Genomic DNA, 23,557 nt, shown 5'->3' with positions numbered 1-23,557 from the left:
TTATAGCATTGTTTTCAAGTGGAGAACAAAGGATCTGAGCGCAGATAATAGCCTTGGGCTATGAACTGCATTCAGTGAAGGCTTAATTTGCGCACTTAATTGCTATTAAATAGCTGAGTAGCTACTTAATAGTTTATGCAAAATGAATGCTCAAAGCTGTCACTCAAACTGTCGTTTGAGCTATCTTTGAGCGATCATCGGCCTCTGTAAACCAGCCTTAAGAGATGATGCTAGATAAAAATGTCAGATGTCTGTATGGACCTAAGGTGCATTGCATCTACAGTGACGCGGGGCTCCAAACTTAGTGATGTACTTTGGCACCTATGGTGTGTGAGGCTACTATGTTGTCATGCCGTGGACCTTCAAGAATGTAATACGGAGTACGAGTATGGAGTACTACAATGAAGAAGATCTAGTTATGAGACGTTCAAGTGCCTTCTCTCGATACAGTGTTACTCTAACATGGATAAGTGGATGCGCATGTTATAAGAGTGAACTCCAGTTAAACATTCATAGCATTCGTGGTCAGTACCCTCTTGTGGAGCAAAATAGCATTTATAAAGTTGTTGATCATTTAAAAAAATGTCTCCGTCTGTCACCGCCACGCCATACACATCACCACCACCTGCTTTACATGTTAGAGGTGGAGGGAGTGCTCAGTAGGCTCTTACCTCTGCATGGTGCACGCATGTCAAGTGACCCAATTTTATTGGGAGACACCAAGTTTTACAGCATTTTTCTGCAGATATTAAATGTGTGAGTGCTGAAGTATTTGTTTGTTACTTTTTGACATGAAAGCCACCACGTGAACATGGCTATAAAGTGCCCTTTTAGTTATGTTGTGAATTCACCTTAAAGGGGTTGTATTATAATTACAGATTATCTCCTATCCACTGGATAGGGGATAACTTGCTGAACAGCGGTGGTCTCAATGCTGAAACTCCTGCCGATCTCCAGAATGGGACTTCTATGTCTTGTTCTGCCTTTCACTATGGAGATCAATTCTTTCCCTGCAGTGATGTCAGTATGAAGGGAGAGCCGCCCGAGCGTGCATGGTCAGTACGCCATTCATTACAATGGGGCTGACGGAAATACCCAAGAAGGTGCTACACTACTTTTTGGCAGTCCTATTGATAGTGAATGGCGCACTAGTGTGGGGTTACTGCACCTCCGGTAGTGAGGAAGACAGGCGACACGGGGCCCCCTGTTCTTGAGATCAGCGGAGGTCTCAGTGGTGACAGCAAGTTATCTCCTATCCAGTCTTGGTACAACCTCTTGACGAAATGCCTATTCCCTTATACGGCAAATATAAATAGTTCAAAGTTCCTAATCTGTTAAAAGCTATAAACTGAAAAAACATGCAGGGTATATAATTTTCGCTCTGTATGTCCACATTAAGTTCTGAACAGTCATATGTACACACAATAAGAACTTGGATGTGCGGAAAAATATATCTAAGGTAGTAAAAGGACACATTTTGTGTTTTTAAAGTAACCGGAAGATTCGCTTGAAAAAATATTATTTAATAGACCAAGTAAAAGGACTGCGAAAGCAGAAAAAGTCTGCGCTTCCTGGTGACATGACATCAATAACATCCGTAGCTCCAAAAAAAAACATAGATTCAACCTTTTAAGCGATGATTCAACAGCTACATATTCCTGTACTTTTCTGTTTATCTTCATGCTGATCAACATGAGAGGTGGTTCTGCATACTGTCTACAATTTGAAGGCTTGTTTTAATTTTATCCCTCCCTGATGGCCCTTTTTCCCCCTCTGTCTGTTTGATTGGTGCCTTTTTGATCCTATCTTCATGGGTCTCTTGGGTTCAGTTCAATTAATGGAAGGGCTGACTTCATCAGAACAGTATAATCCTTGGCTTGCTTCCTTAAGTACTGTAAGGAGTCTATTCTTGACTTCTTAAGTTTGAGATGTTGATGATCACAGGATCAAGATAAAACATAAATGTGATACCAAAATCAATCTTCTAAATGTGGCATCAAATGTTGTGCCATTTGGCATTAGAGATTATAAACAAAGCGTATTCCAAAGACTCCATAATTTTAGACAAAGTGTGGCTTTGGGCAAACTTAAAAGTGGGGTCCAATGATTTTGGGGCCCTTTTAAATGAATCGTGGGAATCTCAATTCTATCATGCAGTGTAAATGTTACCAGCAATTGAATGACGTACAATAATTTGTTTGCTTATCCTCAGTTTCTGCAGGCATAAAAATCAAACGATGATTGGCCAGTGTAAACAGGCAGACAATCAGCGCGACTACCTGTTTACTGTGAGTTGAGGCGCGTGGCTGGAAGCTATCTCAGGTCCACTCCGCTTCCATTTATTGAGTGATCATTGCTTTTGTGTCAAAGCGACTGACAACCATCCCGTGTAAAAAGACCCTGAAATATACTACTAATACTACAGGCACATTCAGGCAGCAGTGTGCAGACCACTGCAGAGCTGACCTCCACCACTTCCAGGGGTATTACTATGGTTATAGAAGATCACAGGAGCAATCACAAGGCATACTGTATGTTCCTGCCTCAACGCACCCAAAAAATCCATTCATATACATTTAAAGTTAGCAAATGATGCCACCATGCAAGGCACAAATAATGCCACTACATAGTGAGTAATATTATCAGAACATAAGGAGTACAAACGAAAGTGAAAAGCAGCTTGATGGATTGAAATTAAATGTGCCAAGATTAAGGCAATTTTTTATATCTATTCACATCTCCTGATGAAGCGGGTGTTGAGGTTTAAGTTTGCTGCATAATCACAGCAGCATCCAGATAGTTTTCTCTATGTTACTGAAAAAAACACTATAAAAAGATCAACATTGCCCCCATACAGTGACGATATAGTGGTAGATAATAACTCTACACAGGTGCTCTGCAGACCATTTCAGTGATCAGAGGTGACGAACTTTCTGACTAAGGTTCATGATCCCTTTTCTTCTCAATCTGATTCAGACCACCATGGTGACTTCTCTTGGCCCTTAACTTGTCTCTGAAGAATTTGACACAAGGACATCTTTGGCTCCTTACTTTTATAGCACACTCTCTACGTTAGCCACATCTCTACAAAATCTCCCCATGCATAATGCCCCAAATAGTAATAATTCCATCCATGGTGTCCCACACAGTAACTGTATACTCTCATTGTGACTCTTGAAAGCCCCACACAGAAATTGCCACTTTTATTGTCACAGTATCGAAGGTGGAAGTAGCAAAAGTGTAATAGCCAGCTTCAGCTCCCACTGATTTCAATGTGAGTTAAGCCAGCTATGGCACTTCCTCTCCCTATCCCAACTTTTGATCCCACTGCACTGACAGTGGGTCACGTGATCAGTCCCAGATTCCAGGTGGCGTGTCCCTAGTAATTATAGGATAATGCTATCCTGAGGATGTCATAAATCGTTTTTGCCCTGAAAACCCCTTTAATAATGCCCTTTTATGTGCTCAGTCTTTTTTATCATGCCTGTTATGCCTCAGTCTTTAGTAATGCTCCTGCTATGGCTCCCAGCCCTTAATACTGCCCCAGTTATTATGCACCCGATGATTGAATAATACCTCCGTTATTCACCAGCCTTTAATACTGCCCCCTTTACCATGCCATCAGTCTTAAATAATTGACCCTTTTATGTCCCAGTCCCAATGCCCCTGCTCAGTAGTAATTGACATCTTACTGTAAAATAAAAACACAGCTTACCTTTCGCTTTTCATGCTGGTCTGGTCCATGCTGCTATGGTCTTCCCTCATTTCTGGGGTAGCGTGATCATGTGACTTCTGCATTCAGTCCCTGGCCTCAGTTGTACAATCGCTGAGGTGAGGAACTGGTCATGTGAACAGCTGTCGGGAGGCGAGTGGAGACAAAGTAGCATGGACCAGACTAGCAGTAGGGGAAGCGAGAGGTGATTTTTTTTTTGTTTTTTTAATTCCATATAGGTCCCGACTTAGGTTTTTTGTTCTTTTAATTCCATATAGTTCCCGACTTAGCTGACTTGGGGGCCCCTTTAGGGTTTTGGGCCCTGGGCAATTTCCTAGGTTTCCCCCTACGAGAACGATCCTTGAATATCACTGGACTTGGCAAAAACTGAACTGAAAGCTGAATCTTTAAGTGATCCAAGGGTAGTGAGTTGTGCTGGTTCCTATTCTATTAGTTTGCTTAATAAACTTGGCTGCCAGGTGCGATTATTTTAGTGTTTCTTTTTTAATTAAAGAGTTAATTTCTCAACCAACCTATGTTGTCCTTAAAGGGTATCTATCGTGTTGAACATGCAGACTGATCTGTGGGCAGCAGGAGGAGCTGAGCACATTGATGTATTGTTTTGTGGTTGAAATGAGGCCTACCTGTAAGGTTGTAGAAGCCTTGGGTTTCAACAGATTTGGCTTATGGCTAAACTGAGGAGCACAGTCTAAGTGATACCCTGGTTTTCACCCATGTATAGGGTTTAAAGCGACTGTCGTTTTTGGCTCCATCTGGGGGAGAGGAAATGTCTTCAGCTACTGGAACGAGCTGAAAACGGTTGACAGAGCAGGAGTGAGCACTCTGAAGTGAAAGTGTAGGTACTCTTTGAAGGATCTGGACTTCACCGCAAGCAATTTGTGGTCGCTACCCTCAGTGTAATTTCCATTAGCAGCAGTCGATGAATAGAATGTTACAAAGCACGCTGACGGGAACCATAGTCAGACAGGCTTAAGTCAGGGCAGACAGAATTCATGCATAACGATAGCAGGAGGTCAGTTCAGATCATTAACGGAATAGCCCGAACTGTAGAACACTTTTTGCAGTCTACAGAACACCAAGGAACTTTATTGCCTAGGCACCTAAGTGATGAGGGAAGGATGGGCTGATGAGCAATTTCGGGTGACTGACGGTCTGTGTACTGGCCAGCAACAGGGCACTATGCGAGAAGTCGCTCAGTTATCGCTAGTCATTCCGTTTCAGTGCAAAATCTGTAACCGTTCTCCCGCACTATGGTCAATTTATAATACTGGTGTCTTATGTGACAAAAGGGCCTTTGAGCCACCTCACTAGCAGCAGATTGTGAGTTCTACCTCTGCATCCCCTAGAACTCTTCTCACCATAGACGCATCTAGACATAGCAAAAGTAGTTTGATGTGTTTCCTTGCTTCACATAGCATATTCTCATCTAAGCCTATGACAAATAAAATAATCATCTAATTTTTACTTGGTATAAACCAATAGATCTATGACCACAGTAGCATAGCTTATTTGTACATGGGCTGCTCTTAATGGGTAAATGCGCTTTTCACCAACTTTTGACATGTCGGAGTGACATATCAAAAATTTTAATCAGTGGGAGTGCTGCTACTGAGATCTCCACTTATGCTGAAATAAGGGGGCTGCAATGCTTACCTGAACGCTTTTCCCCTTTGGCTGACTTTGTTGCTTGCCAACTCCTCTTGGCAGCTGAAGACGGATGCATAGACGTCTATGCCACAGATCTGTAGACCTCTATGCATCCGTCTTCAGCTACGGAGAGGAGTCGGCAAGCAACAAACACCGCCAAAGGGACACATTGTTCAGGGGAGCGCTGCAGCCACCTTGTTTCAGTGATCAATGTCCCTCTCATTCTCCTGACCCAATTTTTTCTTATTGGCAGCACTTGCATTGGCCTATGGTTTGCCACTGATTGTTGCATGTTCCAATAGACCTTGAATGATTAATATTGTATTTTACTTTGTTGTACATACTTGCCTAATAAGGGTCCCTATACTGAACGGGGGGACTATTACTAAGGGTAACTATTAGAGATGAGCGAGCACCAAAATGCTCGGGTGCTCGTTACTCGGGACGAACTTTTCGCGATGCTCGAGGGTTCGTTTCGAGTAACGAACCCCATTGAAGTCAATGGGCGACCCGAGCATTTTTGTATTTCGCCGATGCTCGCTAAGGTTTCCATGTGTGAAAATCTGGGCAATTCAAGAAAGTGATGGGAACGACACAGCAACGGATAGGGCAGGCGAGGGGCTACATGTTGGGCTGCATCTCAAGTTCACAGGTCCCACTATTAAGCCACAATACCGGCAAGAGTGGGGCCCCCCCATCCCAACAACTTTTACTTCTGAAAAGCCCTCATTAGCATGGCATACCTTAGCTAAGCACCACACTACCTACAACAAAGCACAATCACTGCCTGCATGACACTCTGCTGCCACTTCTCCTGGGTTACATGCTGCCCAACCCCCCTCCCCCCTGCACGACGCAGTGTCCACAGCGCACACCAAACTGTCCCTGCGCAGCCTTCAGCTGCCCTCATGCCACACCACCCTCATGTCTATTTATAAGTGCGTCTGGCATGAGGAGGAACTGCAGGCACACACTGCAGAGGGTTGGCACGGCTAGGCAGCGACCCTCTTTAAAAGTGGTGGGGCGATAGCCCACAATGCTGTACAGAAGCAATGAGAAATATAATCCTGTGCCACCGCCAGCAGGAGCTGCACACGTGGGCATAGCAATGGGGAACCTATGTGCCACACACTATTCATTCTGTCAAGGTGTCTGCATGCCCCAGTCAGACTGGTAATATGTACCTTAACAGTAACCGCGTTGGTGGTAATGTGGTGGTGACTGCGGACCTAGTAGCGCGGTTGTATTTTGTTGGTTTTCGGAATGTGGCCAGGATTAAGTTGGCCGTGGCGGGGGATGTTTTTGAGGCACTACGTGTCCTCTCCACGTGTCCGTGGTTATATGCACCTTAACAGTAACCGCGTTGGTGGTAATGTGGTGGTGACTGCGGACCTAGTAGCGCGGTTTTATTTTGTTGGTTTTCGGAATGTGGCCAGGATTAAGTGGGCCGTGGCGGGGGGATGGTGGGGGGGCTCTCTTGTTGTGTCGGTAAAGGTGAAATTCTTGGACTGCCACCAGACGAACCAATGCAAAGGTATTTGCCAAGAATGTTTTCATTGTTGGAGGAGGAGGGGGATGTTTTTGAGGCACTACGTGTCCTCTCCACGTGTCCGTGGTTATATGCACCTTAACAGTAACCGCGTTGGTGGGAAATGGCCTCGCCGCCATCATGTCTTTGGGAAGCCTCTGTTTCCACACCCCAGAGACATACCATTAGCAGCGGTATAGGCAGAGCCCATAATTCGTAACATTTCAGCCGTAGCATTAGGACAGGCCCCACTAACATATCACTAGCAGCATTATAGGGGGAGCACAGTATTAGTTCCATTTCAGTAATAGTAGCACTCAAGACAGGCCCCAGTAACAATTCCGAAGCAGCAGTATAGGAGGAGCATAGTCTAAGTTCCATTTAAGTAATAGTAGCAGCCTACACAGGCCCCAGTAACAATTCCGAAGCAGCAGTATAGTGGGAGCGCAGTCTTAGTTCCATTTCAGTAGCTGCAGTATAGCCAAGGCCCAAGTTACATTTATGTAGCTAAAGTGTAGGCCAACCCCACACACCTTTCTGTACCATGAGTGCAGGCGAAGAACATAGAAATTGCTATGATTACACTGTAGGTGAGGGCCCAAAAAAATTGGTGTACCAACAGTACTAATGTACCTCAGTAAAAATTGGGCATGCCCAACCAAGATGGCAGGTGAAACCCATTAATCGCTTTGGTTAATGTGGCTTAAGTGGTAACTAGGCCTGGAGGCAGCCCAGTTTAACGAAAAATTGTTTCAAGTTAAAGTTCCAACGCTTTTAAGAGCATTGAAACCTATAAAAAATTTTTAGAAAAATTATATGAGTGAGCCTTGTGGCCCTAAGAAAAATTGCCCGTTCAGCGTGATTACGTGAGGTTTCAGGAGGAGGAGCAGGAGGAGGAGGAGGAATATTATACACAGATTGATGAAGCAGAAATGTCCCCGTTTTGGATGGTGAGAGAGAACGATGCTTCCATCCGCGGGTGCAGCCTACGTATTGCTTAGGTATCGCTGCTGTCCGCTGGTGGAGAAGAGAAGTCTGGGGAAATCCAGGCTTTGTTCATCTTGATGAGTGTTAGCCTGTCGGCACTGTCGGTTGACAGGCGGGTACGCTTATCTGTGATGATTCCCCCAGCCGCACTAAACACCCTCTCCGACAAGACGCTAGCCGCAGGATAAGCAAGCACCTCCAGGGCATACAGCGCTAGTTCAGGCCACGTGTCCAGCTTCGACGCCCAGTAGTTGTAGGTGGCAGAGGCGTCACGGAGGACGGTCGTGCGATCGGCTACGTACTCCCTCACCATCCTTTTACAGTGCTCCCGCCGACTCAGCCTTGACTGGGGAGCGGTGACACAGTCTTGCTGGGGAGCCATAAAGCTGTCCAGGCCCTTAAAGACTGTTGCACTGCCTGGGCTGTACATGCTGCTCGATCTCCGCACCTCCCCTGCTACCTGGCCCTCGGAACTGCGCCTTCTGCCACTAGCGCTGTCGGATGGGAATTTTACCATCAGCTTGTCCGCCAGGGTCCTGTGGTATAGCAACACTCTCGAACCCCTTTCCTCTTCGGGAATGAGAGTGGGAAGGTTCTCCTTATAGCGTGGGTCGAGCAGTGTGTACACCCAGTAATCCGTAGTGGCCAGAATGCGTGTAACGCGAGGGTCACGAGAAAGGCATCCTAACATGAAGTCAGCCATGTGTGCCAGGGTACCTGTACGCAACACATGGCTGTCCGCACTAGGAAGATCACTTTCAGGATCCTCCTCCTCCTCCTCCTCCTCCTCCTCCTCAGGCCATACACGCTGAAATGATGACAGGCAAGCAGCATGGGTACCGTCAGCAGTGGGCCAAGCTGTCTCTTCCCCCTCCTCCTCATCCTCCTCATGCTCCTCCTCCTCCTCCTGAACGCGCTGAGATATAGACAGGAGGGTGCTCTGACTATCCAGCGACATACTGTCTTCCCCCGGCTCTGTTTCCGAGCGCAAAGCGGCTGCCTTTATGGTTTGCAGGGAATTTCTCAAGATGCATAGTAGAGGAATGGTGACGCTAATGATTGCAGCATCGCCGCTCACCACCTGGGTAGACTGCTCAAAGTTTCGAAGGACCTGGCAGATGTCTGCCAACCAGGCCCACTCTTCTGAAAAGAATTGAGGAGGCTGACTCCCACTGCGCCGCCCATGTTGGAGTTGGTATTCCACTATAGCTCTACGCTGCTCATAGAGCCTGGCCAACATGTGGAGCGTAGAGTTCCACCGTGTGGGCACGTCGCACAGCAGTCGGTGCACTGGCAGATTAAACCGATGTTGCAGTGTCCGCAGGGTGGCAGCGTCCGTGTGGGACTTGCGGAAATGTGCGCAGAGCCGGCGCACCTTTACGAGCAGGTCTGACAAGCGTGGGTAGCTTTTCAGAAAGCGCTGAACCACCAAATTAAAGACGTGGGCCAGGCATGGCACGTGCGTGAGGCTGCCGAGCTGCAGAGCCGCCACCAGGTTACGGCCGTTGTCACACACGACCATGCCCGGTTGGAGGCTCAGCGGCGCAAGCCAGCGGTCGGTCTGCTCTGTCAGACCCTGCAGCAGTTCGTGGGCCGTGTGCCTCTTATCTCCTAAGCTGAGTAGTTTCAGCACGGCCTGCTGACGCTTGCCCACCGCTGTGCTGCCACGCCGCGCGACACCGACTGCTGGCGACGTGCTGCTGCTGCTGACACATCTTGATTGCGAGACAGAGGTTGCGGAGGAGGAGGAGGAGGAGGAGGAGGGTGCTTTAGTGGAGGAAGCATACACCGCCGCAGATACCAGCACCGAGCTGGGGCCCGCAATTCTGGAGGTGGGTAGGACGTGAGCGGTCCCAGGCTCTGACTCTGTCCCAGCCTCCACTAAATTCACCCAATGTGCCGTCAGGGAGATGTAGTGGCCCTGCCCGCCTGTGCTTGTCCACGTGTCCGTTGTTAAGTGGACCTTGGCAGTAACCGCGTTGGTGAGGGCGCGTACAATGTTGCGGGAGACGTGGTCGTGCAGGGCTGGGACGGCACATCGGGAAAAGTAGTGGCGACTGGGAACTGAGTAGCGCGGGGCCGCCGCCTCCATCATACTTTTGAAGGACTCCGTTTCCACAACCCTATACGGCAGCATCTCAAGGCTGATAAATTTGGCTATGTGGACAGTTAACGCTTGAGCGTGCGGGTGCGTGGCAGCGTACTTGCGCTTGCGCTCAAACACTTGCGCTAGTGACGGCTGGACGGTGCGGTGCGAGACATTGCTGGATTGGGCCGAGGACAGCGGAGGTGAGGGTGTGGGTGCAGGCCAGGAGACGGTAGCGCCTGTGTCCTGAGAGGGGGGTTGGATCTCAGTGGCAGGTTGGGGCACAGGTGGAGAGGCAGCGGTGCAAACCGGAGGCGGTGAACGGCCTTCGTCCCACCTTGTGGGGTGCTTGGCCATCATATGTCTGCGCATGCTGGTGTGGTGAGGCTGTTGGTGGTGGCTCCCCGGCTGATCTTGGCGCGACAAAGGTTGCACACCACTGTTCGTCGGTCGTCAGGCGTCTCTGTGAAAAACTGCCAGACCTTAGAGCACCTCGGCCTCTGCAGGGTGGCATGGCGCGAGGGTGTGCTTTGGGAAACAGTTGGTGGATTATTTGGTCTGGCCCTGCCTCTACCCCTGGACACCGCACTGCCTCTTGCAACCTGCCCTGCTGCTGCCCGTACCTCCCCCTCTGAAGACCTGTCCTGTGTAGGCGTTGCACACCAGGTGGGGTCAGTCACCTCATCGTCCTGCTGCTCTTCCTCCGAATCCTCTGTGCGCTCCTCCCTCGGACTTACTGCCCTTACTACTACCTCACTGCAAGACAACTGTGTCTCATTGTCATCATTCTCCTGACCCACTGAAAGGTCTTGAGACAGTTGCCGGAAGTCCCCAGCCTCATCCCCTGGACCCCGGGAACTTTTGAATGGTTGGGCATCAGTGACGATAAACTCCTCTGCTTGGAGAGGAACCACTGCTGCCCAATCTGAGCAGGGGCCCGAGAACAGTTCCTGGGAGTCTGCCCGCTCCTGAGCATGTGTCATTGTAGTGGAGTGAGGAGGCTGGGAGGAAGGAGGAGCAGCAGCCAGAGGATTTGGATTTGCAGCACTGGACGGCGCAGAACTGTGGGTGGATGATAGCTTGCTCGAAGCACTTTCTGCCATCCACGACAGGACCTGCTCACACTGCTCATTTTCTAATAAAGGTCTCCCGCGTGGACCCATTAATTGGGCGATGAATGTGGGGACGCCAGAAACGTGCCTCTCTCCTAATCGCGCAGCAGTCGGCTGCGATACACCTTGATCAGGAGCTCGCCCTGTGCCCACACCCTCACTTGGGCCTACGCGTCCTCGGCCACGTCCACGTCCACGTCCTCTAGGCTTACCCCTACCCCTCAGCATGCTGTATTACCAGTGATTTCCCAGGCAGGAAATAAATTGGCGCAAGCCTGCAGGACAAATAGAATGTTTCCCTTTTTGGGAAACGGAGGGCCCACTGACTATATTCAATCAGATAAGATATGTGTTGCACAGAAATGCAGTTATATGAAGTGCAGCAGAGCGGAGACTTTTCCCAGGCAGGAAATAAATTGGCGCAAGACTGCAGGACAAATACAATTTTTCCCTTTTTGGGAAACGGAGGGCCCACTGACTATATTCAATCAGATAAGATATGTGTTGCACAGAAATGCAGTTATATGAAGTGCAGCAGAGCGGAGACTTTTCCCAGGCAGGAAATAAATTGGCGCAAGACTGCAGGACAAATACAATTTTTCCCTTTTTGGGAAACGGAGGGCCCACTGACTATATTCAATCAATAATATATGTTTTCTGGCCCTGCCTACACAATTCTCTCCCTGTAGTATTACTGCAAGGCGCAATGCTCTGCAGACAGCCGATTTTGAAAAGAAAAAAATATGCAACACTGCTAACAGCAGCCTGCACAGTACTGCACACGGATAGATGTGGCCCTAAGAAGGACCATTGGGGTTCTTGAAGCCTACACTCACTCCTAACACTCTCCCTGCCTAACCACCACTTCTGTCCCTGGACTATTAATGCGGGGCGCAATGCTCTGCAGACTGCCGATTTTGAAAAAAAAAATTTGTGCAACACTGCTAACAGCAGCCTCCACACTACTGCACACGGATAGATGTGGCCCTGAGAAGGACCGTTGGGGTTCTTGAAGCCTACACTCACTCCTAACGCTCTCCCTACAGCAGCTCCAACACAACAGCACTGTCCCTCAGCTAACTCACAAGGCATCTGAGGCGAGCCGCGGGAGGGGCCGACTTTTATACTCGGGTGACATCTGATCGCCCCAGCCCCTCACAGCAGGGGGGTGGTATAGGGCTTGAACGTCACAGGGGGAAGTTGTAATGCCTTCCCTGTCTTTCAATTGGCCAGAAAAGCGCGCTAACGTCTCAGAGAGGAAACTGAAAGTAAACGGAACATCGCGTGGTACTCGTTACGAGTAACGAGCATCCCGAACACGCTAATATTCGCCCGAGCATCAAGCTCGGACGATTACGTTCGCTCATCTCTAGTAACTATTACTAATGGGGACTATATTGAATGGAGGCACTATTGCTAATGGGCACTATACAGAGTTGGCACACTATTATGAATGGGCACTATTCAGAGTGGGTGCAATATTATTAGTGGGCACTATATACAGTGGGGCCTTATTACTAAGGGGCCCTATAATGAATGGGGGCACTATTTAATTGAATGAGGATGCTGTTGCTTGAATTTTTCAGATACACAAAACTTATAAAATAAAAGCAGCAGTATCACAGATGTGACATTAGTGTCAGCATAATTGTGGATTGACCCTACTCTTTGGTGGTAAGGTTTTGATATTTGTATAACGCTAGCAACGTTATATGGTAACTGTGTATATAATTTCCTTTTTTTGTGTCGGGTTGCTGGGCTCGCCATATGACTTGGGGCTTGTGCCCCTGATCTTTTCAGACCCTAGCAATGCCCCTTCAGATTCCCTTTAAAAACATTTAACAAAGACATAGGGGGTGGTATCAGAAGAGAAGGTCTAAAGTATTTGTGACCTCAAAGTCATATGTTGTGGTGGTCCCTCGTGACCAGAGAGACATTCACAGAGAGGTCTAAGAGTGCGTGAGAAGGACAAATTTAACCATAGATGTGGGCACAATGTCTAAGTTGAGCATGCTAGCACTGTGTGGGGAATCCTAGATTGACTTGGAAGATCAAGATTGGTTCTCTTGTACAGCAGCCTTACCTACTGTCACTCGTGCAACATTGAAGTTGTCTCCTGGGAATTAATTGATGGAGCCTTAATTAATGTAAAAGATTGAAATCAGTTGTGATAAATTATGTAGCAAGGGATATACAGAACTGTTTTATCAACTAATTGGTTTAAACTAGAAAATTCAATGGGGTTTATGTACGTTACTGCCAAATTGCAAGCTTTATTGGCACAGAGGCCTGAAATCCTTTGGCAAATCTTAGACATTAATGTGAGATTTTGAGAAGCATTGCCAAATCACTGGTTTAATGAGGTTTCTCTACTGTTGTGTATTTAAGTAATAACCCATTCAATTCAGGCAGGTTTGAATTTAATAACATCTCAGCCCCTTGCTAATGGCTTTAATGCTCTCATTTCTCGGATGAAAACTCTGATAGGCCTATGCAAGCTTTGGGCACTTGTACTGAGATAATTATTACATTGTTATCAAACAGTTGACTAAATATTCCAGTGGATCTGGCCCCAAGATGACCTTCATACCGTAATGTAACCCTCACACCATCATTATTGGGCATGTCAGAAAATATAAGCAGTGTGAGGTCAATGGCCAAATAACTGGTTCTAATCCAATTCTTCCTCCAAATTGAATAGTTAACCCATGTAACAAGCCTAGATGGAGCAGCAGAATCTGCTTTGAGCGGTCAACTGTTTAGACTTGGCACAGATGCATCCTACTTGTCAGCCAAGGTGCCAAGTCTAAATCTGTCTCCAGTTTAGTTATATACTTGGGACTACTAAATTTAATACATCTTATTGTAGCCATAAGGGGCACTGTTCCAGTAGATGTTTGTATATCATACTGTATGTTCTACGTTGGCAGAGTAATCGTCACTATGCAGTATTTCCTGTGGTGTAAAATTAAAAGGCTTGTCTGGTTAACAAAACCTATTTTCAAATCTATTAAAGAATCCTCAGTTGAGGGTCCCTCATCTAGTAGACGGAGCTGAGACTGTTATAGCATACTCTTAAAATCATTGATTTCAGTAGGAGTGACCATACACATTAGATCTAGATCAGCTATACCTGGCAATTTCGGCAGAACTGGAGGATCATCTAATGTGTCTCCTGACTCTCACTCAATGGCAGATGTTGGTGGAGACAAGGGTCAGGCCGTTGGACTTCCCTTTATTCTCAGGAAATAAGCCTGATAGCAGCTTGCTCCCTTCCACCTATATTCACAACGCACGCACTGTCGACCATGCATAAATATGTATGGGGATATCAGGCAAGATAGCTGTTGGCCAAACGAATGCTTGGTCAACAGCTATCTAAAATGGATGGGTAACCCAAGTATTTAATTTCCCTGTGACATCACCACAGTTAAAATTAACACTTGCTGCTGAAGTTTCAGACAAACTATAGCTGATTGCTGGAGGTTCGAGGTTTCAGCAGCGGAACATCTTTTGATCAGCCTATGATTTTGGGACAAAACAAAACACTTTGTCCAAAAGGGTTAAACTTTTAAAGATGGACAAAATAGTCCCTCATCATTTAAAATATTATTTTACTGAAAGAGATGGTAGTTATTTGGAACAAACTTCCAGCAGATGTAGTTGGAACATCAATAATAAATGAATGTAAACATGGCTGGGATAAGCATAGATCTATCCCACGAGAGAAATAACATGAAGGCAGTCTAGATGGACCATATGCAGTTTTAGTACCACCAATTTTCTGTTTCTTGTCAGTTGTAATGTGTGGCGCTGCAGGTGCAGTTGGCGGTCCTATACTATGAGAGCGTGGAAAGATTGCTTTAAAGGAGTTTTATGGGCCACAAAATTAAAGTTTTTAGCAACTTTAACCTTGGCCCTTTTGCAGTGTAGCATCACCGTTCCCTTGTAATCGTCGATCAAGACCGCTTTCAACCTCACAATGCAGCTGACAATCTGCCATTGTGTTTACAAACATCATTTCCGCTGTAAACACGGGCAATTCTATAAGTCCCATGATGCCAAGTGGTGGCCACCCAGGCAGTGCGCTAGATCCACCCACCCTTTGCAGGTCCTTTATGATACCTACATGAATCACCTGTAATGTACACATCCACAATATTGACCTGATCTTGCCAATCATGCCCATACCACAATTTTCCTTTGCAGGTTAAAGGGCCACTTTGGTGATTCTTTTTAATACATTCATTATGCAGCTATCCCTCCAATATTTTTAAACTGGCCAGTGTTACCTTGGTTAGTTATTTCTTTCTGTCTGAAAATTCCAGCCTTCTTTAACTCAGATGGTCCTGTGATCTCAATTCTGACCATCTCAGATCTGCTTGGCATTATGGATTCATTTTCTCGTCAGATTCTAAGCTTGTGTGATGCTGTTACATGGATCTATCACAGAAACTGCCCACAGGGGGGATACAGACACTCCTATAACAGTCACTGATGATGATCACACAGTTATAATAGAGGAGATCACAGCTCACCTTCCTGTTTGTGTACTTATGGTCTATAGCTTATGTAGGTGAATACAAAAGATAAGGATAATTAAACTGTCCCCCAGCAGGCAGCTTGGTATAACCTTAGGTAATTTGCTGATGCATCATGGGTTTGATGTGAAACTGAAAGTAAAAAAATATCACTATCAAGATGTTGGCAGATAGACGTCAGACAGGGGGCTGTACTGCAGGGAAGTGAGTGGAATACACGGAGGAGACTTTCAGATTTTGACAGGCAGTCAGATGAGGGGGGCAGGAATGGAGAAATATATTTTCACTGGAGTGACCCTTTAACCCATTAAGGACCAGGCACTGTAAATATACAGCTCTTCGTCCTGGGATCAAAGCCTAGCCGTTTGTAAAATTATGGCGGCAGGGCTTCCTGGAGGGGTTGTCAGCTGTTAGTAACAGCTGATAACCCAGAGGAGAAGGCAGGAGGGGGTTTTAACTCCTCCTGCCTTTTCTTTTCCCGAGTACACAGTGCTCAATGAGCACTGTGTACTCCAAAAGTTAAAGTAAAAGTGTAACTTTCACTACAGAGCGGGGGGTCACATGACCGCCTGGATTCCCTGCTACAGCAGAGCTGGAGGGTCATACTAGACCCTTATCAGCTCTGCCAGTGACGGATGTCACCACAGGGGATGTTTTTCCCTGTAACTGGGGCTCCTATCGATGTCCCAGCTACAGTGGGAAAGTGTCAAATAAAAAAAAAAATTTTTTTTAAATGTGAATGTCCCGCAGAGGTGTTATACTGTATGACATCATGGGGGACATAGATAGTAAAAAAAACATAATTACATACATCAGTCAAAATTACAGAATAAAACAACAATATATATATAAGAAAGAAAATGACACAAAAACGTCAACCAAAACCAATACATATTATATATCAAAACGTCAGAAACAAATAGTGGAACACATTCCTATACTTTATTTTAGTGTAAATATACTAATTTTAAAGAAAACTAGAGATTTAAAAAAAATTTTTTGGGCGTTTTACCCTCAATGAAACTAAAAAACGGAAAAAAAGTTAGTGAAAAGGTTATAAAAAAAATCGCCCTATATGTCACGGAAAAAAGAAAACGCAGCAAAAATAATTTTGATAGCTAAAGGAAAAAAAATAGGGCCATAAAACCATCACATGGGTAAAATCCCTAAAAAGTGTCAGGTCCTTAAGGTACAAAACAGCCTGGTCCTTAAGGGGTTAACCCTTTGCAATCCAATTTTGGATTCAGGGTTTCCTAGGGGACTTTCTCTTACTGCCATTATACAATGGCGCTATCTGCTGGCTAGAGCCAATACTGCAGTATGTGACATACTGGAGAGGCCCCAACAACAGAGCGGCCAGTAATCTACAGTAAGAATATCCTGCCGGACGTCTTCCGACATCGGAGCTGTACAGCCTTCAATCGAAATGTCTTTAGACGTCAGACAGTGGATTGGAAAGGGTTAAGATACAACAACATTGAACAAAAGGTGTGTATTCGTACAAGTGTGGTGGCATTAATCTTGCACAGTAGTCCTGTATCAGTAAGCACAGAAAAATCGAATTTTCTGCACATCTGGTAAAGTATCAAGTAAATTCATTAAATCACTTCTCCATTAAAGTATTATTTAATGTTAACATATAAAGTATCACGCTTGTGTCCAGTATTTTTACAGCTTAAATTTCAGTAAAGAAATTCGAGCCTCAGCCAAAAATCTGACAACGGCTACATGCTGGACTCCTAATTAGTTTATCTTACTGACCACATTTAGATACTTACTGTCCATTGACTACTTTCCTTCTGTTCTGTTTGCATACAATATACTGAGATTAGTAGATGTATGCCTATAAGGTGACAGAACAGCTTTCTTTGTATTTAAAAGTAGACTGTGTGTCCATCAATTTCTTGTTGTTAATTCCCCTTTTACAAAGGCGATTCTCGTTTGAATGAGTCACAAGTGATGTCACTGCTAATTTGTTTGTAGTTGTTCGCGCTTATGCTGACTGTTTGGACAGGCAGATCATCGTTGAGATTTATTTACTTCGTATGTGTAACACTGAGCGGGGAATGTTTAGATGTAATGAGAAGTGAGCCGTTAGCGATGAGTTTTCTGCAGGCTGAACCTGAGCGACAAACGAAAAGCAAATAAAAAGTGCACGATGGCTCATGTTTAGGTGTAACGATTATTACGCATGTTCGTTCGTTTAAGTGTATTTTGAGCGATAATCGTTATGTGTAAATTGGCCTTTACTCTGAGTTGACTGTGTCAGTGTCATATATATAAGAACTTTATTAAGCATATCTGGTGCGATATTAGGGCAAAATGTTAGATGTATTGTTAATCTGGCATGATTAAAACCACCAGAAATTATACCATATCGCCCCAAATTTTGGAGGATCTCATGGAGGCTGGATAATTGAGAAACATCTACCAAGGTTAACTGAATCATGTTCTGTATAGGGCCCTAAGGTGGGGTTCACATGGGGCAGATGGGCATTTACAGTAGCAGCAGAGTGGGCGAGATTTTGAAACTCTCATCCACATACTGCGGAAATAACCCGCTCAAAAGCCGTTCGGAAATTGTCTTGCAGTGCCGAATTCAATTCCGCAGATCGACAATTTTATCGCCGTCTCTGCTGTGGAATTAACCCCCTTGCAAATGATGGGATGAATTCCGGACAGGAATTCGTGATAAAACCTGCACCAAATGGTGCAAGTTTGGAGGCAGGCTTTCTGCGGCTAATCTGCATCGGGATGCCCACTGTGGACATTCCGCTGGAAATCAGCCCCCATGTGAACATAGCCTAATACAGATCAGAATTGATGTAGTAGGGCCGTGTGTATGAAGCTTTAATTTCATGTTGGCTAATTTTTGGTTCCAATTTTTTTCCTGGTTTCAGGTCATAGTTTGATAAAAGTTAGGTTTGGCATGAACCCAAACGGAGCTTTTCCCAAAATTCTATCCAAAACAGGGTTCTACTGGTTCGGTTCACTCAACAGAAGTCCTGAACATTAGTGTATAACACTGTCTACAAGCCATAGATGTCATGTATAACACTGAGTTAGGCCGATCTCATAGAAGGCTTTTATGGCTCTTAGGGCTAATGCCCATGGTCGGATTTCTGCCGTGTTTTACGCAGCGGAAATCTATGGTGTTTCCCCAGAGCTATTATGTTCTATTGAACCTAATAGCTCAATTTCCATGCTGCGGAATTCCAGGAGGAATTCCACAGAGTGAAACAAACTGCGGCATGCTCTTTTTGCCACGGGAATACGCGCGGTCTGCTTTCGTTGTAGTCAATGGAAGCCGGCCGTCACGCTATACTACCGCTGTACCACAGTGGAAGTATCGCGTCAAAACGCGTCCCTGCCCACCGCCGCCCGTGTCATTCTGCACTGCTGGCGTGTTGCACGCTGTACTGCACATGCATGCCGGCTCAAGGGACGGGAACAGCGCGGTGGATTCGGGAGGTGAGTATGAGAATTTTGGGGGGCGCCGTGGTGGACTCTGCTGCGATATTCCGCCAGCGGAGTCCGCCACGGCCGTGGGCATGAGGCCTTTGACAGTGTTATACACTAGTTTTAGGGGTTTTGGTGAACTTTCAGTTTTATTTAGAATAATGTGGACCGAACCAAACTTTTTGCAAAAAAGTTCACGCATCACTACTACTACCCATTATTTCCACCTTCACACCCTAATGAGATGATCAACCCCTCTCCTTATGGTTACAGGTAGAATTAAATGTAGCAGGATCCCATTTACTGCCAGCTCTACAGCAAATTTGTGAAATCTTATCAGTTGATTGTGCATTTCCAAGCTGAACTGCCCTAGACAAGGATTAGTCACAGTGAGGGTTCTACTGTAGTCTCTAAAAAAAAAAGCCCTAGACAAGGATAGTGGATGTCATTCATGTTGTCCACTAGATGTCACTGGAAGAGTTGAGGGACACAACTTTCTTTCCTTGTATCTTACTGCATCACTGCAAAAATATCTAAAATCTATTTTCTGGATTTTAAAATATAATTTGCCAAAGTTAGTAGAGGAGATATTAACTGAATCTGACTGCTTGGTATTATAGTCAGTCGTTTTTCAATTTTTCATATCAACGCTGTCTATATGCTTATGGGTGGTGTTGATACGCACGGTTGCAAAGCAACAGCGCTTGAAATTTAAACAAAAAAACAGGAAGACTATGCGTGGCTGTGTGCGTGAGATAAGCTGTCATGAGCAGTACAAAATCACTGCCATACACGGCGATAGGTCAGCTTACCCCCCAGCTCCACACCGGTAAAACCCTGTGTGACTCACGCAGGGTTTTACACATAGGGTCATGTGAGCCCGGCCTTAGTTGTGTAGGGGCTTGTTTTTTGCAAGATATCCTGTGTTTTATGTGGGATTTATTTTTGAGTACATATGAGTTTTTGATCACTTTTATTAAATTTTTTCTTGGATACTAGGTAACCAAAAAACCGCAATTCTGATGCATCTCCGTATAGCAGCCCACTCCCACTCCCCTATGGGCAGCATCCATCATCACCCCTCTGCACTTCCTGTTCTTTATGTTACTAGAAACAGGCACTACTTGACAACTGGTGCAGCGTTCGAGGAGTGGTCCCTAGCCTAGGAGACAGCGGAGATAAGTTGTAGGCCTTGTCACGGTGGCACTACTGTCTCCCACCCAGGGGTTAGCCAAGGACACGTCCAACTGGGCTGCGGGCAGGCTATTAAAGTAGTGGGTAACCGGGAACTGAGTTACCTTGGTTCTTTCTTTGGGTTGTCACAGGTGACGCCACCATTCCTTCCTCTGCGTTGAAGTTGGATGATGAAATGATATGCTACACACACAGATTATAGTTGAAAACAAAGCCAGGAACGGTCGGCAATATTGCTTTACTTGAAATGTCAACACTAAACAGTTCAACAGTCCATAGGCTAAAGCACAGCACGGGTTTAGGCAGAGTTGGTAGTGAGACAGGCAGGCAGAAGACAGGATAAATATCGAGCCCACAGTCCTAGTTATCTGTGCAGCTCCGCTCTTGGACAACAACACACTTCTTTCCTCTTCGGCCTTTCAACCTGTCAACACTCACTCATTCAGACACCTCTCAGTGCTGTATAGCAATCTACTCTTACTCACAGGGACTTGTAGTTATCCCGAGGTCTCCTGGGATCAGAGATGTCCAAGGGAGACAGGGGATACCTTTCGGCTTCTTCCATTCTCACTTCCACGGCGCTTCAAAGACACATAAACAGATATTCCAAGTGTCTGGGCTCTCTGCAGACTGACTGACAGATGGGTCTAGACTAAATAGACTAGACTCAAACTTAGACTGCTTCAGACTGACTTACATTCTGCAAACATTGCAGGAGCTGGCAGATGGATCTCCGCGATGAGCCTATCTGACAGATAGGCTCAACGCGGAGACTCACAGCAATTTGCAGCATGCTGCGAATTGCCGGCCGCAAGCAGAGAAGCGCAATGTTTCTCCGCTCGTAGACAGGGGGGCTGCGCTTTCCATAGCAACGGGTGCATTGCATTCCCCGTGGCCGGACTATCGCCGCAGGGAACGCAATGCAATAACGCTCATGGACAGGCAGCCTAAGCCCCCATTGCTATGGAAAGCGCCAGCACCTTCCCACCAGCATGCTGCGAATTGCCCCGATTCTCCGCAGTCAGCCTATCTATTAGATAGGGCTGACCGGCGGAGACTCCTGCTCCCGCGGCGGAGCTTCGCCGCGGGATCCTACATCGCCCATGGACATCCGGCCTAAAGCATGGTCAGGTGACCACAAACTCACAACACAAAATTATACATTTACAGACATCTCATGTGCCAGACAGCTGCTGAGATGCTTAGCGCTGCAGATGTGCACCACGTGCACTTCATGCATACAGAATTTGCTGACTATACAAATGCACATGACAAACATGCTTGGGCCACTACATAGGCAGTAGACAGTAAATTAAAAGTAAACATGACACCAAGGGATTTTTCAGCACAAAAACGGGATTTTAGGTAAAAAAACAGATCTGCCCTTTTGCTAATTATCACATTAGCTTTCATAAAAGCACAAGTTGCTTGAAAAGTTAGTGACCATTTAATTCCTAATGTTCAGTAATTCATGAATTGGTCTTTATATGATGGAACCATACAGGGATTATCCTGTACCCTCCCTGAAAATTATGAATGGGGTCTTATGTGAGCGAAAACTTGTGTTTACACTGCTAATGATGATAGCTGAATGTGATATATGCATACAGCCGGGCGTGTGGGTATTTATTATATATTTTGTATAGTTGATTTCTAATTGAAAGCAAAATGAAAAAAATCCAATATATACATTTGTCAGTAAAATTAAGCAAATAAAAAAGATTATGTTATCAATGTTATTTCTATACCTTTAAATCCCTTCAGTACTATGTGTCTGGTACCTTTTGCTTGAATTGTATTGTTTTTCTAACTTTTTGGAATACTTTATTTTTCTTTATGTTTATCTAGCTTACCCGTCGCGCGTTGCTGTGAAGACAGACATACATACATACATTCGTTTTTATATATCTAGATAACAACCAATCACAGCGCAGCTTTCATGTTACCTCAGTGGTATAATATATAACAACCAATCGCAGTGCAGCTTTCATGTAACCTCAGTAGTATAAGAAGTAGCAACCAATCACAGCACAGCTTTCATTTTAGCTCAGCATTCTATCATTTTATCCAGCAATTGTCTTGTGAAACGTTCAGCGGATGCATCATTTTGTAGTTGAACACGCATCCTGTTGCTCGTAATGCCTTTTGCTTTCGTGCTTGAGATGGAAATCAAACGATCTTTGTCTGGGGGGCATAACTGTCGACGATGCTCACACTCGCGCCACCTATCGTAAGATAGATGTACTATGCCAGTAATCTTCCCAGGAGTGTACTCAACAACTTCCCAAAGTTTCATGGCAATTGAATGAATGGTGTAATAATGCATAAAGGACAGACAGACATACATTCATTTATCTATATATATAAAATTGAATGTATGTCTGTCTGCGTGCGTGCGTGTCTGCGTGCGTGCGTGTCTGTTTGTCCTTTATGCGCTACTACACCATTCATCCGATCGCCATGAAACTTTGGGAAGTTGTTAAGTACACTCCTGGGAAGATTATAGGCATAGTACAAATATCCTACGATAAATGGCGCGCGAGCGTCGTCGAAAGTTACGCCCCCCCCCCCACGTAGATCGAGTAAGTAAGCCACCTGCTATTGTGATGTCATCACTGATGTCATCAACATCGGACGCCCTTGAACATGCCCCAACATGTTCTATAAAGCTGCATTGTGATGTCATTAAGGCTGTATTATGACACGTACAGCTTGGAACCACTAGAGCACGCCAGCCAATTACCATTGGAGTTGGAAGTGGGTAAACAAGTACTAGGATATCTTCCTAAGAAGCCACAGCAGCCGGATAAATTGTATGTTCCACCCAACGGCTATTTTATTCAGCCCGCAAGGGGGAAGCAGCGGCCTACAAAATCTCATTCAGGTAGGTAGGTTCAGTTCTTGGAGGTTGGGGAATGCTTATGGGCAAGGCCTTATGTCTCATCCCAACTTAATTCTCTCACTTCCCAATGTCATAGAAACTTAAAATTTGGCACGAGCATTGATTATGTCATAAATAGGAAAAGTTAATGGGTCCCAACTCGATTATTCAATTCAAAGCGCCAAAGAATTAGCGTTCAAATTTTACGTACGGAATCTAATTCTCTCATTTCCTGATGTCATAGATAGATAGATAGATAGACTGTATGCAATAACCCTGATAGATAGATAGATAGATAGACTGTATGCAATGACACGTACAGCTTGAAACCATAAATACTAGAGCACGCCAGCCATTTACAGTCAGTCTCCATTGGAGTTGGAAGTGGG

At 45.5% G+C, this 23,557-nt stretch overlaps 1 protein-coding gene across 4 annotated transcripts in view; it reads right to left on the bottom strand.

Moving 5' to 3' along the window:
* Positions 1-23,557, bottom strand: part of SMOC1 (SPARC related modular calcium binding 1) — a 228,711-nt gene that overhangs the window by 132,907 nt on the left and 72,247 nt on the right. The gene's annotated exons all lie outside the window — the stretch shown is intronic.

The sequence above is a fragment of the Eleutherodactylus coqui genome, chromosome 6, assembly GCF_035609145.1.
Source record: "Eleutherodactylus coqui strain aEleCoq1 chromosome 6, aEleCoq1.hap1, whole genome shotgun sequence".
Lineage (NCBI taxonomy): Eukaryota > Metazoa > Chordata > Amphibia > Anura > Eleutherodactylidae > Eleutherodactylus > Eleutherodactylus coqui.
This window is presented reverse-complemented; position numbering and strand designations above follow the sequence as displayed.